Source organism: Episyrphus balteatus, chromosome 1 (genome assembly GCF_945859705.1).
Source record: "Episyrphus balteatus chromosome 1, idEpiBalt1.1, whole genome shotgun sequence".
NCBI lineage: Eukaryota > Metazoa > Arthropoda > Insecta > Diptera > Syrphidae > Episyrphus > Episyrphus balteatus.
In genome coordinates this window covers 160,083,677-160,098,560 of record NC_079134.1, presented here as the reverse complement: position 1 = coordinate 160,098,560, position 14,884 = coordinate 160,083,677, and the positions used below count along the sequence as shown (strand labels likewise).

The 14,884-nt window shown below is 28.9% G+C and overlaps 1 protein-coding gene across 3 annotated transcripts in view; it reads right to left on the bottom strand.

Annotated features, from left to right (window-relative positions):
- LOC129907123 (probable serine/threonine-protein kinase DDB_G0282963) overlaps nucleotides 1-14,884 on the bottom strand; it is a 165,180-nt gene that overhangs the window by 103,525 nt on the left and 46,771 nt on the right. Inside the window, exons 1-2 of one of the 3 annotated variants that reach the window (XM_055983192.1) lie at nucleotides 14,351-14,652; nucleotides 12,265-12,865 (exon numbers count right to left, since the gene is read on the bottom strand). The exons of 1 other annotated variant lie outside the window; for it this stretch is intronic. The gene's annotated coding sequence lies outside the window, so the exon portion shown is untranslated. Of the gene's footprint in view, nucleotides 1-12,264; nucleotides 12,866-14,350; nucleotides 14,653-14,884 lie in introns of those variants that run through there. One more of the 3 variants, XM_055983193.1, reaches the window with a different exon arrangement.

Here is a 14,884-nt window from a genome sequence, read left to right as displayed (position 1 = left end):
GGGTGATATGGCACCCTTTCAATATCTCCCACTTAGTGACTTCTTTTCAAAGCAAAATGAGCAAAAAAGAATTAAGTCTGACGTAAGCTATCAGTGGATGCATTCGGATCCGCAGTAACCATTGCCACTAAAATTTAAAAAATGGACAAACAAAAAAGTGAGTTCATATTGAGCGAAAAGTTTTTTTGTGTAAAATTGTTGTACGTGTGGTTCCAAAAGTATTTGATGCAGAGGGTTCATTTTAACACAAAAAGAACGGTAACGGTTATATTCTTGTGTTTGCTCATTACCATAACTAAGCAAACGTGATTATTCGTGTCATTGGAAAAAAACAGAAGTGTAGTCAAATGGGGGATATGGCACCCAAAAACATCGGGATATATGGCACCGGTGCCATTTCCCCCGCATCTACTTTTGAACCTATTTATTTTTCAACTGACAATTGTATCTACAAAAAACTTCAGCAAACCAGGCCAAGTGGACTAAAACCCAGATCACAGCAGCCGTTGGAGCTGCTGAATGTCAAAAAAAGCAGGACCTAAGCATTTTGCGATTCCCTTCACACTTCACTACATTAAAAAGGCTTCTTAAATGACCAGAGCCTAAAAGTTTGCCAAATAGCTTTCAGATTGGCAGAAAAGTGCGGAATAAGGCAGTAATCATAATGTCACTTTTGGTCTCATGATTCGTGTACGTCTTTCAACAATACATGCAACAAGTGTCACAAAAAAATATCAAAAAGAAATAGGGTGCCATATCACCCTCGATTAGGTGCCATATCACCCTCCATTTTTTCAATCATGTTTTTTTTAATGTTTTTTATTTTTGCAAAAAATAACAAGAAATTATCTTTGAATTACACTTATCTACCTATTTTGTATTTAAGAAATAGTTTTAAAATAAATCCGCTTTTGTTTGAAATAGATGTCTTCTTTATTTCTCAAGTAATAACGAAAAACAAAAATGGGTGCCATATCCCCCGACTTTACCCTACATCTGGATGGATGTAAGCAAATTGAAATGTCAAAAATAAATCCAAATCCATAATATTCTCTATCTCCACAGATAAAAAAATAGTCATTTTTTACTATTTTTTAACTATTTTCATAGTTATAATCGGGATAACTATTTTGGAATTGGATTTATTTTTGACATTTGACAATTTTACATCCAGATGTATTTTTTAAACTAGTGAATAATATGACCGTAAATATTCCTATTTTAAAGCCTTAACTATTGACCTTAAAATTTAAAAAGCAGAAAAGTAAAATTTTTCAAATTTGTAATGATTTTTCAGAATGTAAAAAACTTTCAAAAATGATTCAAAAATCTTAGATTTGGTAAAATAAAATATGTATATTTATTTTTTCGCCAACGACCTTATTTCAATGTACCGAATTTTGCGACAAAAAAACGACAAGACATATTTAGGTTTGTCGCTTTTTTGTCGCAAAATTCGCTACATTGAAAAAAGGTCGTAGCAGCTTGTTGGCGAAAGTGGAGTATAATGTTTTACTTGGACTTTTATGAAGACTTAATTTAAGTGTTAAAAATAACACTTAATACGCGGGCGGAGACCTATCAGGTTTTGTAGAGCTAGTCGCACTGAATACGAAACGGTATTTGAAAATCCCCTAACACCCCCAAAATCTGGAGTTACGGGCAAAAAACGGTTTTTTGGACCTCCACCCATTGAAAAAATTCTAGCTTCGACAATTTGAAAACTATATGTTTCTATGTCTTCTAGTTTTTGGGAAAATTGAAAAATTATTTTATCAGATTTTTCTTTTTTCAAAATATTTTTTGTTTTTATTTGTTTTTATTTTTCAATTTTCTCAAAAACTAGAAGACATAGAAACATATAGTTTTCACTGTTCGATAAGGAATTAATTGAGGCAGTTTTCTGTTCAAGTAATTTATTTACTAAAATTCACAGTCTGGACAAAAATAGTATAAAATGAGTTTTAAAAAAATTTGTTTCCCCTATTTTTAACTTTGAAATCGATTATTTCAAAAACTATTGGGAATATTATATTGATTTAAAAATTAGAATCAAATGCACAATTTTGCCTTTTGGAAATGGTATCATTTATTATTTTATTTTGATAATTTTTTTTTTAGAAAAATGCCCCTCCCACCTAAACGGGGGGAGATAGACCCCCCTCCTAAAGAAAAAAAATGTTTGTATTGAGCTCCTCTACAAAAACCTTTCATCAAATCCTGGCGCCCAACTTATCCTACTACGTGCCGAAACAACATTTTTGTTCTATACCTAAAAGTTCCAATTTCTGTATCTGGGTTGAAATCGAAAATTTTTTTTTTCTAAGCCAATTTTGAAGTGATTTTCATAAAAAATACCTCGATCAATTGGGAAATAGATATAGTTTTAGAATATATTTTTTAAATAGCATGTTGTTTTGAAAACATATACTTTAAATTGATGCCGAAGTTGGGCAAATGACAAAAAAAATTGAATTTTTCAAAATCCTATAAATTCTAAGTGGTTTAACCGAGTTACATGTTTTATACAATGTTAAAAAGGTATATTTATCTTCTATCAGAAACTGTAAAAATGGGTAAAAAATTGTCGAAGCTAGAATTTTTTCAATGGGTGAAGGTCCAAAAAACCGTTTTTTGCCCGTAACTCCAGATTTTGGGGGTGTTAGGGGATTTTCAAATACCGTTTCGTATTCAGTGCGACTAGCTCTACAAAACCTGATAGGTCTCCGCCCGCGTATATTTTGAGTGTTACACCGTGTAATTAAAACGAGGTAACAAAAGATTTAAACATCCTCCCCCGCATGACTTATGACTTCAAATCAACTTTTTTGCAATTTATTATTTCTAATCTACAAGTATTTTTATATTTTTTTTTTTTTGTACTGTATCTACGTGTTAAAAATCACGATTCTAGGTAAAACCAGTTTAAAAAAACAGTTTATATTTTTATTTTCGTTGCCATCGGGGAGTACCAAAATTCATGGCTTCACCTGCATGAGTGTATTAATTGATTAGAATTCTTTCTGATTACTATTCAGAGTCAAGTTGGTTTATTTTTTTTTATAATTTTTATATATCTACAAAGTTTATACACACAAATCCAAGCTTTATTTGATGAAAACTTGTTTTGAAGGTTAAAACGTGCCTGTGTCACACATATTCCACATTTAGATTGTCATATAGAACGAATATATCTCGTGAGAGTAGCAAAAAAACAGAGAGATATACCAAATTACAAACAAGTGTATCCACAAGTGTTTATTTTTTTTTATTTTTTATTTTTTATATCCTTGGGAGTTTTGTGGGTAAATACAATTAGAATGACAATATTTGCTTGAAGTTAAAAAAATAAAGAAAAATAAAAAAAAAAACATCCAAAACAAGTCTAATAAAAAATATCAATGCTCGGTGAAGGTCAAATAAAAACTTAAGAATAAGTCTAACACTTTGTTAAGAGTATTTTGAGTGTTTTTTTTTTTTTATTTTTTTTGAAGACAAAAATGATGCGTATATATAAAATTTTATTGCTTTGCTTTAAATGGGAAAATTCATTCACATATCCATAAATGTACATAAAATATTAGAAATATACAATTCAAGATTTCTGAAAAGATTTTTTATTTGTTTTGGATTTGAATTTTGATTTTGCGTCGAAATTATATTTTATTTGCGTAGAAAAGCTAGAAGATGATGATGATTCATTTTGGACTTGAGTGATGGTTGTTTTGCATTAAAAATAATCAACATCACATCAATATTCCAATCAAATTTGATTTTACGATCAAATTGAAAAACAAGAAAAGTTTGGTCCATTAATTTTATCAGTTTGGATCTTTGTGTGTAGATATAAATAAAATTAAATTATTGGAACCATATGGATGATCTAAATTTTGGTGATTCACTTAAAACTTTTGATTTATTTACAATGGAGACTGAGAAGATTTTTTTTAAAGGCTGTATTAATTTTTGAAAATTTTCGAAAACATAAATAAAAAAATGGTTTTGCAATTTTAAATCATTCGCTCCCCATGGAAATGACAAAACCATTTTTTTTTCATTCAAATAAAAAAAAATTTAAAAAGAACAATGCATCAGAAAGTTACTATGCGTTACTAGTAAATTGCTTTAAGGATCGACCACATCCTATTTTTTATTTTCAATCAGGATAAAACATTTTCAGTTTTACAGAGAATACAATGAAATAGATTGCAATTTTCTTTTTTTTTTTTTTTTTTTATTTCTCTAAAATGAAAAACAACATCATTGTTCTGTATTTACAACCGATAAAAATCACTCCATTTGAAGAACAACCAACAAACAATAAAAATGTTTTTTTCCAATCTATCTCTGGTGCTATGGGATTTGTCTTTGAAAAGGAAATAAACATCAAGTGCGAGAGTTGTTATGATTTGTTCAAGTTCGTTTGTATTTATTCTTCTCTCGCATACTTTAGAACAATATATTTGTTTGATTTTTGTCTTACGTAAGTGCATTAGTCAAATATAAATCATAAACTATACAGACAGGTAAAATGTTTAATCTCATCTTATCTTATTTCACATACAAATTTATTGCCATAAACGTTTTTAGTTGATAAGCTTAGGAATTATATTAGTTACCTATGCATTGTGCAAGTTTGCAACAAAACAAATACAAATACATAATAAAGTAGTATTCCATTGGAACGTGATGTTTGTGGGGGATTTAAGTATTTCGCAATCTTCTATTAGTAAACAGTGTTTTATTTAATAACTGATAATAAAGAAATGATTGCATCTTTGAAATACAAATTTTAACCCTGTTTCAAAGTTAGTTACATATGTTCTATTTTATCAAATAGCATTTTTAATGAGATAATACTTATAAAATTTTGCAAAGATTATACAATATGGTGAGTCTTTTCTTATCGATAGACTTAAAATGTTAAGAAATTTTATATAGGTACACATTTTGTAGATGCGTAGCTTTAAAAAAAATTTAGGTAGTAAGTTTTTAATAATTAAGTTTACTTCTAAAATGATAATATGCACGAGTATCTCAAGCTGCAGCCTAAACTATTGTATTGATTTCCTTCAAACTGTTTTGATTAAATCGAGGAGAAACTGAAGTTTTTTTTTTAAACCAAAAGAGACTGTAAGTCTGTTGTTATCTACAAAAGAAGAGTTTTTGTTTTTAAAAACCGGCTTTAACGATTTTGATTAAAATTTTTGTAATTTTTAGCCTTTTTTTGGTTTTATAATTTTTCTTTAACGAAAGTTTTTATACAAAGGCGTTTAAATAACCATAACATTAAAATTTTATAAAATTTCAAAGAACACATTATTGTATTTTTTGTTTAATATTTTTTTTGGTAATAAATATCCTTAAAACAGGTCAATGATTTTATTTTATAAAGGCTGATTAATATATTTTAAAAAAACAAAAGAACTTTTTTTTGAAAAATTTTTTATATATAAAAAAAAGATTAAATTAAAAAATTATTTTGGAAACGATAAACGAAAACTCTTAGGTATACATTCAAACATTAATTTAGAAAAAAACACATTAGTTTGAGAAAAAAATTTTTTTTTAATGTTGCTCAGAACACTGTTTCGTCCACTAATTCTAACAATTGTGAATGTACTGGCCCTATTGTTCAAGAAAATATTTGTTCAGGAACTTTTTTCTTTGAAAATTTTTCAGCTATAGATATTCATAAAATTATCATGTCTCTAAAAATGTCTAATTCAACACCGGGTGATTTGGTTTCTGCAAAGCTTTTAAAAAACATTTCTTATTATGTACCGTATCAGATATTTTGAGTTATATTTTTAACCAAATTATAAATAAGGGATTTTTTCCAGAATCACTGAAATTGGCAACTGTTATTCCGCTGCACAAGAAAGGTGAGAAAACTCATCTATACAACTACAGACCTATATCGCTCTTATCGGTGTTTTCAAAAGTGTTTGAAAAAGGTATAAAATCAAGAATGTTGGCATTTCTGGACAAATACAATTATTTTAGTATTTCGCAATTTGGATTCAGAAAAGGAAAGTCAACTGAAGATGCCGTTTTGAAGCTTTGTGATGAAATATATAATACGTTGAATGAATCTGAGACTTCAGCTTCGCTCTTCATTGACATAACAAAAGCTTTTGATATGGTAGACCATGCATTATTACTCGACAAACTCTATAAAGTAGGATTTCGGGGTTTTGTCTATGACTGGTTTGTATCTTACCTCAATAACCGGAAACAAAAAGTAAAAATTAAAGATACTTTCAGTGAAGAAAGAACTTTAAATGTAGGTGTCCCACAAGGTTCTGTATTTCGCCCAATATTGTTTTTAATTTTTGTTAATTCCCTTTTCGTAAAAAATTTTAAGGGAAATATTGCGGCCTTCGCGGACGATACGGCATTAACGTACTATACAAAAAACAGTTTGAACATGTTTATCAATATTGATAATGATTTGGAAATACTTCATCATTGGTTTCATTTCCATAAGCTTTCTATAAGCCAAAAAAACGAAATATATGATATGCAAGCTTTCAGGTCCAATTTGTGATGATTTTACCCTAAGATACCATTCTCCCTGTTGTTCGAAATATATTTTACAAACCTCTTGTCAACACAATCTTCACCCAAATACATTTATTTCTAGCGGAAGTTGTTGTAAGGATTGTTTTGATATTGAACGTGTTGACAATTTTAAGTACCTTGGAGTTATATTGGATGCTAGGTTAAGCTGGAATGATCACATTATCTTACTTACATTGCATTAAAGGTTAAAATCCACTCGTAATTTTACCTATTGTATATTATTTTGAATGTACATAATATGTTATAGAATATTGTCTGATGTCTTAGCTTAGTTAAAATCGTTCCAAGAACTTAAAACGCGTTTTTTTTTCGAAACAGTGTTTTCAAAGTCGGTGAGGAAAATTTAATTGAAACGGCATGCATAACCGGTTGGCTTGAAATTTTTAAACAATTTCCTTTAATATTTTTGACAGGTAATGATAGGAGGAGTAATTGAACAATTTTTGTACTTAACAATAACTTTCAAGTTTTTGTAAATTGACCATAAATTGAGATGAACACTGATATGAATGCCTTAAAAAAAAAAAAAAAAAAAAACAACAAAACAGAAAAGATTTTGTTTGATTTTGAATAATATTTATATAACCCAGTTAATACTGTCACTAAAACCCTATTGTGATGCATGCATGTTTACTTTTTTAATGTATTGTATCCCAAAAAAAAAACTACATAAACGTCAGAATACTATTTAACTCAATTATTCAACACTCTTATTACCTTATCACATGCGAATCAAAAAATAAAAAACACAAAATTACTATATCTAGGTACTCTTAATGAGGTGTAACCTAAAAAACCTTTCGAATTTTCATCTGAAAGCTGTCAATCAAAAAGGCAAAAACTTAATAATGCACCTTTTTTACAACTTTATAATTAAAATTACAAAAATTATAAAATGGCCAACCTCATTTCGATGTATAATTTTATGAATTCGAAAAATAACCTTGTGAAAGGTCACTAACTTGTTTCTCAAACAAAATTTGAAAGTACACAGAAATGCAAATACAAATAAAAATATAAAACTCGTTCAATAAAATACGTAGATACATAAATATGCTGTTGGAAGGTAGGTTTATTGCGAAAAAAATACAAAAATAAACAAACAAAAAGTTGTTAAAAAGATTTTGCAATACCTACGCTGTCCAGTGTCCAACTACCATTTGTTGGCCCTTTCTTGATATACCACTCGCAAATGCTAGCTTTACCTGTTTATTCCTAGTCTCAGCGTCAGCACCAAAGACAAACTTTAATGAGCTACAAAAAAAAAGTATAGAAATATCTCATGGATGCGAAATACTCGTAGACAAGAAAAACAAAAAAAAAAAAAGTAGGTACTCACGAAGTATCTGCGTGCTAGCAAAATAAAAGTTAGACAAAATATTTAGTTCAAACTTTTTGTTTTTGTATTTGTTTGGGTAGATCTAAAGCTGGAATTAATGGAATACATGGTAGGAGCTGTGGCGTTATTTCTATTCATTGACCGTCTGCCTACATAAATCATCGCCTTTCAAACAAAAAACAAACAACAACTTCTCCGCACTTCACATACAAAATGTATTTGCTAATTTTCGCCATTTAATTTTTTTTTTTGTCTTCTTTTAATAAAAATCTTAGCAAAGCAAAATTATAATTTCTTCATCGGAAGACAACTTATCAGATGTTTTGATTTTTTTTTTTTAGTTTACTATGTGTTGTTTGACGCCACCGCGTCATAGAGAAGGCAGACTTGAACAACAAGTTTGGATTTTTATTTATTTACTTTTTTTATTAACAGTTTCTTGTTTTTTGTATAAAAATTAAATAAAAAATAAAATAATTTGAATGGTGCAACAAAAATATATAAATTTAGAGAAAAAAACGCAAATTAATGACCTTGACCACATTGAACTATAAAAAAAATGCAAAAAATATAACCTGATTAAATTTTTTAAATATAAATTGAAATTTTTTTTTTTTAAGTTTTATACTTTATTTAATGTTTTTCTGTTTCAAAATTTTAGATATTACTATTTTGTAAAATAAAAACTAATTAATTAAAAAAGAGTATTTTCTTATAATTAAAGTGATAAAGTAATTTTAGTGGGCTAAATTAAATATATTGAAATAAATGTCATATTCAAAACACTATCAGTAACAAATTTCTCTTAAACGTCTTACAACCGTATGAATATACAACTTTTTCAGACAATTTTGTAAAAAAAATGTCATTGTTAGATACTTGTAATACCTACCAATCAGACAACAACTACATTTTTTGGAATATCTTACAGTAATCTGAACAGGCAATTTTAGTGATTTTCAACTGATTTGGAAATTGTGAGACAATTTTAAAATGTAAAAAAGAATTGTAAGGGTTTGATTTTTTTTTTTTTGTGGAAAAATTTGTGGTCGAAGATTTCTGATGCGAAAAAATTGATGCGAAAAGATTCAATTCCTCACTAAACCATTTTGTTGTTTCTCAATTTTCATTTGATCTCCAGTTCAGTTTATTTGTTGCGAATTTACAATTATTTTGAAATTCAAAAATAATGATGAAAATTAAAGAATGATTGTCAAATGCACAAGAAACACAATATCAATTATTTTTTGAGAACCAAAAATTTTCAATTTGAAAACTTTCAATCTGACAATATTTTCTGTAATTCGGCACGTTCAGGAAATATTAGGGACTAGATATTTATAGGCAAAGTCATTTTCTGAACGGAAATTTGAGTAAATTGACTAAATTAGTTTGGATACGCCATTATTGTCAAATTTCTAAATTTACTTGAAACAGACACCAAATTTCACTTCACTTTAATGAATAAATAATATTAATTATAACCGATTATGCACTTTTTACTCGTTTTTCACTCAAATAAATTTAAACGTCAACTACCGTAATTCTCAATTGTTTAATCTACCGACGAAAAACGCACAAAAACCGAAAAACCACGCACACAACTAATTTTTTAACATATATTTACCATTTTCCGAGACGAAACACGCAGAAAATTTGTTATTTTTCAAATGACATTTTATAAGTTAAAACAAAAACAAATTTCCTGTTTACTGCGATTGAAATATAAAAATTAAAGGCCGGCCTGACAGATTGGTGCCCATTTTTTGACAAACAAATTTTGACATTTTTCGGAATATATTACCTTATTATGTGTACTGTGCAATAAAATTACCTAAATTGGAAAGAATTTTTTTGACAGTTGACCAATCAGAGGTCGAGAAATTACCTAAATATTTAGTGCCTAACGTTTCTGAACCTGCCCATTCTATTGTAAGACAGTTGTCAAATCATAAATTTGTAAGATTTTGGACAAAATAATCATCGAAATGTCTGATCAGAGAAATTGGCAGCCCAATGGCAGCTATTGTTAAAGCTTTGACAGATTTGCAAATGTAATGTCAGACAAGCGCTTCTTCTACATTTCGCCTATTAAATTTTTTTTTAACATTCTCGTAAACTATACTAACCGATTTTAATGAACTGTAAAACTACTTTAAATTCGCACAACGATGATCTCTTTTTCAATTTATATGAAAAACGGTGCAAGAACCACACAACTCCAAGAATCAATTTAATAAAGTGTAAAGTTATTTACTTTGTCATTTAAATGAAAGGAATACATTGGGGTAATTTTGTATGCTTGAATCATCTTTGGTAGATGAATTCTTTACCAATGCAATTCATATGTTTATCATCAGTTAAAGTTTATTCAAAACATAGTTATTAAATCGGTTCGATAGATCTAAAGAAGGGATGTATACGTCATTCATCACATTTCTCTCAACGTGCCCACTATCCTAAAGGATTAAGGTATAACTACAACGGCCACTTTTTGCAAAAAGTCAAAAAGTGAAAATTTTCAAACTCATTTTGTGACAGTTTTTCCGAACACAAAATTAAACATAATGATGCAGAAAGCTTATTTTTTGGTCGAAAAAACAATTTTATTAGTTTTTTTCCTAAAATAAATAGCGCTAAAAAGAAATACAAATTTTTTACTTTTGTTCTTTTTTTTAAGTTGCATTTTCATGGACTTTTAATTTTTGGTATATCGACTGAGCTCTTCTGAAAGCATTTCTAATTTTTATTTAATCGAGTGTTAATATTTTTGTATCTTAAGTTTTCAAGTTTATAATTTGTTACCAACTTCACCTACTTTACCCCATATTTACTATAGTCATCCAACTTTGCCCTATGTTTACACTCTTTTTTAATACATAGGTATATTTATTATGATATGAAATGTGAAAAAAATTTAAAATTCTGTTATCATTTCCACGCAGTAAGGATAGATCACAACAAAAACATTACTGTTAAAAAAGGAGCCAAGTTCTCCTATGTTGAAGTTATGCTGGCACAAAAAGTTCTGAAATGTAAAAGCGTACCAAGTTCTAAAGCTTGGCTTTAAATATGTATAAATAAAATGTTGATTGTTCTCTTGACAATTTTTCTTTAAATTACCAATTTTTAAAGCTATTTGAAAAATTGCCAAGCAAACAATCAATATTTTATTTATACAAAATTAAAGCCAAGCTTTAGAACTTGGTACACTTTTACATTTCAGAACTTTTTGTGCCAGCTTAACTTAAATATACTAGAACTTGGCTCCTTTTTTAACAGTAATGTTTTTGTTGTGATTTCACTACTTTTTGCAAGGTATTGCTGTAGAACTTAAAATCTCTATAATTGATGAACACTCAGAGAAAATGGGCGGTTACCACGCCCCTTGTCTAAAATTCTCAAATTGTAATTTTTTCTTTTGTTTAAACTACCAGGTCTACCAATCTTCCAAATTCTACGTAAGTTAGAAATGCTCTATAATATTTGATGAAAATTCAGCAGAAATGGGCGATTGCCATGCCCCCTATCCAAAATTCTCAAATTTAAAATTTTTTCCTTGGTATAACTTACTAGCTTTACCATTCTACCAAGTTTCAAGATTCTACGATAGTCAGAAGTGCTCTAAAAAATTTGATAAAATTTAGTGAAAATGGGCGGTTACCACGCCCCCTGGCTAAAATTCTCAAATTTCAAATTTTTCCCTTTGTATAAACCACTAGCTCTATCATTCTACCAAGTTTCAAGATTCTACGATAGTTAGAAGTGCTCTAAAATAATTGATGACAATTCAGCGAAAATGGGCGGTTACCACGCCCCCTGAATTGAAAATCTTAAATTTTCTATTTTTTTCTTTGTATGCACCTCAATCCCCATCACTGTGCAAAATTACAAGTTTCTACGATAACGGGAAGTTCTCCATAATTTTGATGATCTGTCAGTGAGTGAATCAGTCAGTCAGTCAGTCAGTCAGTCAGTCAGTCAGTCAGTCAGTCAGTTACGGTTTTTGAGATTTTCGAAGCCCTATATCTCAGGAACTACTCATCTTAGGCAGCTGAAATTTCATAAGGAGTTTGTTTTCGACTAGTTCAACAAATGGAGCGAGTTTGAAATTTCTGACATATTTGGTATAGAAGTTGGAGGGGGGTCGAAAATGGCCTGAGTTGTTTCCTGTAAATAAGGGTGTAGTGCCAAAGTTGCTATAGAACTTGGCTGGGCACTACCGTGCCCCTTGATTTGTATTCAAAGTTTTGTATTCCTTAAATACTTCTATAATACCTATGTACCTACATAAATTTAATTTTTAACTTGTAATGTAACTGCAGTTGTTTATAACTCACCTTAAAATATTATTTTATAGGTATCCAATTTATAAATAAAATCCTCAGATGAAATAAAATGTATTAAAACCAACTCCACTGATAAAAAAAATTTCACTCTCTCAAGAAAAAAAAATGGATATTTTCACTCTTATTATTCACAAATTATGTTAAAACAATCAAAAATTGCATTAATTTAATTGTAAAATTTAAAAACCATCATTGATTTCACACACGACGATTTCCTGACCTAATTTTTTAAATAAACATTTTTTTTTTATTTATTATTATTATTGGTAACTTTCTTTATTCATTTATTGAGTAGATATATAAGGTAGGTATAATTTGCATAATGGGCGAAAACGTAAGACCCCAAAATATACTATTTTTTAAATTATTTCTGGTTTTATTTATACACATTTATTTTTTCTTATTTATTTTTAATTATTATTTTTTGCAAATAAATTCACAAAAAATTATCTACACATCATTTATCTCTCTCGTTATAATTTATGAGATTTGTATTTTCATTTATTTTTTTTTTTTTTTTTTTGCTTTTCTAAATTCACCACACTAGGATTTCACTCATTCATGTATCCATTGACATTTGGAAATTGGAAATCTAAAAAAACAAAAAAAAACACACCTCTCTCTCTTTATTTATTCAACTATAATACAAAATGTGTGAGATGCGGGAGAGAGAAATTTTCCTATTTTCTTTTTCGCGCAAAAAAAAGAAAATTATTTTCAAAATAAAAAAAAAAATCACAAAAATCTGCGTTTTTTCACCACAAAAAAGGTGAAAATTCATAAAATAACAAAGTTGTCAAACTAAACAAAATGTCATCGCTTCATTTCACCTTCACGGACAGACAGACACAATTTTTGCTTGAAAATATTTCACAACAAAAAACACAAAAAAAAAACATAAATTTGCATAAAAACTTTGTTATTCCAAAACAACAGAAGAAAAAAAAACAATAAACTTGGTACATATGTTTATTTATGGTAAAAAAAAAAAAACAATCAGAGAAAAAAAACAAAGATGTCTCTCAATAAAAAGTGTTATACTTTTTATGGTGAGATTAATATTTTCCCCGATTTCTTCTTACAAATCGAACAAAACTGTTATAATTGACCTGTCGCACCTTGGAATTTCGCAAACGCAATGCCTGATATTCTCAGAACGAACAAAAAAACGCCTTTAATTGGGTGAAAAACTTTTCAAAAATACTTCAGAATCCACAAATTTCAATTGGAAAACTATTAAAATAATAAAAATTGCTGGGTTTACACTTTCTTTTTTGCAAAAACTTTCAACACGAGTTGTGTAGGTACACGACCGATGCAAATGTCAAAAACTGACACACAGAATGTCTGTATTCGTTGTGAAGTTAAAATTTTGTAGAGGATTTTGCTGGAGTTGTGAGATTTGAGTTGGATTGGAAGCTATAGTAGAAGAGATAACGCAGCACATACAGATGCACTATCACCAGAGTAGAGTATCTCTACCAGAATCAGAATCAATGTAAATATAAACCCAGAGAAATCGTTCGTTCGTTCGTTCGTTTGCTCTCTCTTTGGAACGAATCTTTGTGTGAAAAATCTGTGCTCTATTCACAGCTTGCATCTGGACAGAAAAAGAGGGTGTTACTCCCGAACGTTTCCTTTTCCTGTCCTGGTCGACTGTCATTCGGAAAAATGTTCAGGCTAAAAAGAGCTCACAGTTTTTCGCCCTCTCTCTGGGTTTGTTTTCATTTTTTTTTTTTTTTAGTTAGTTCTGTTTGAGGTAGAAAAATATAGTGAAACGTTTCTAATGCGCAAGTATTTTGCCTCTGGTTGTATCTTTTTTTCTCAGTAAGAAAATACAAAACTGTTATAATTTATTTTCAAAGATAGATACTTTATTTGTGCGAGTTTTTTTTCTTCATATTTTTGCACAGAAAAAAATGAAGAAAAATATATTTTGCAATCAAAACAACTTTTCTTGTTAGGTTTTTGTTCGTTTATTTTGCCCTATGTTTTGTTTTGTGTGAAATATTTTCATGCATATTTTAGGTATGTTTGTTTTTGAGTATTGTTTCACTTTGTTAATCTCATCTCATACTTTTTATGGAAGTTTTCTCTCCTTTAAGTTTCACTTTAATGTGAATAACAAAAAAACACGTTTTTTTTAATTATTTTTATTTCTTTTTATAATTCACAGCCGCAATATATTTTTATTGATGAAGAAGAGATTTTTTGACAGCGAAATCTGACATTTGACGTTTAATTTGAGTGTGACTCATTAAAAAAATGTGCGAGAAGACACACAACACAACGACGACGATAACGAAATATAGTAGATGACGACCACATCCAACATTTGCGGATGAAATGTTGAACTCAACTGAGTTAAAATGATCGTGTTTGCGTGTTTGAGAGGGAAGCATTTAAAAAAAAAAAAATGTGAAATGAAAACAACAAGTCTGCTGGATTTGGACTCATACGATCAAGTGTGTGTTGAAATAAAAATAAAAAAAAAATAAAATAAACATGGGTTAGCAAGTGTGTAAATGAGTGAGTGATCTTTTCTTGAGAATACACATTGAGTGGATATTAGAGAACTAGTTTTGTGTATATGATTGCCACCTTTGTTGTG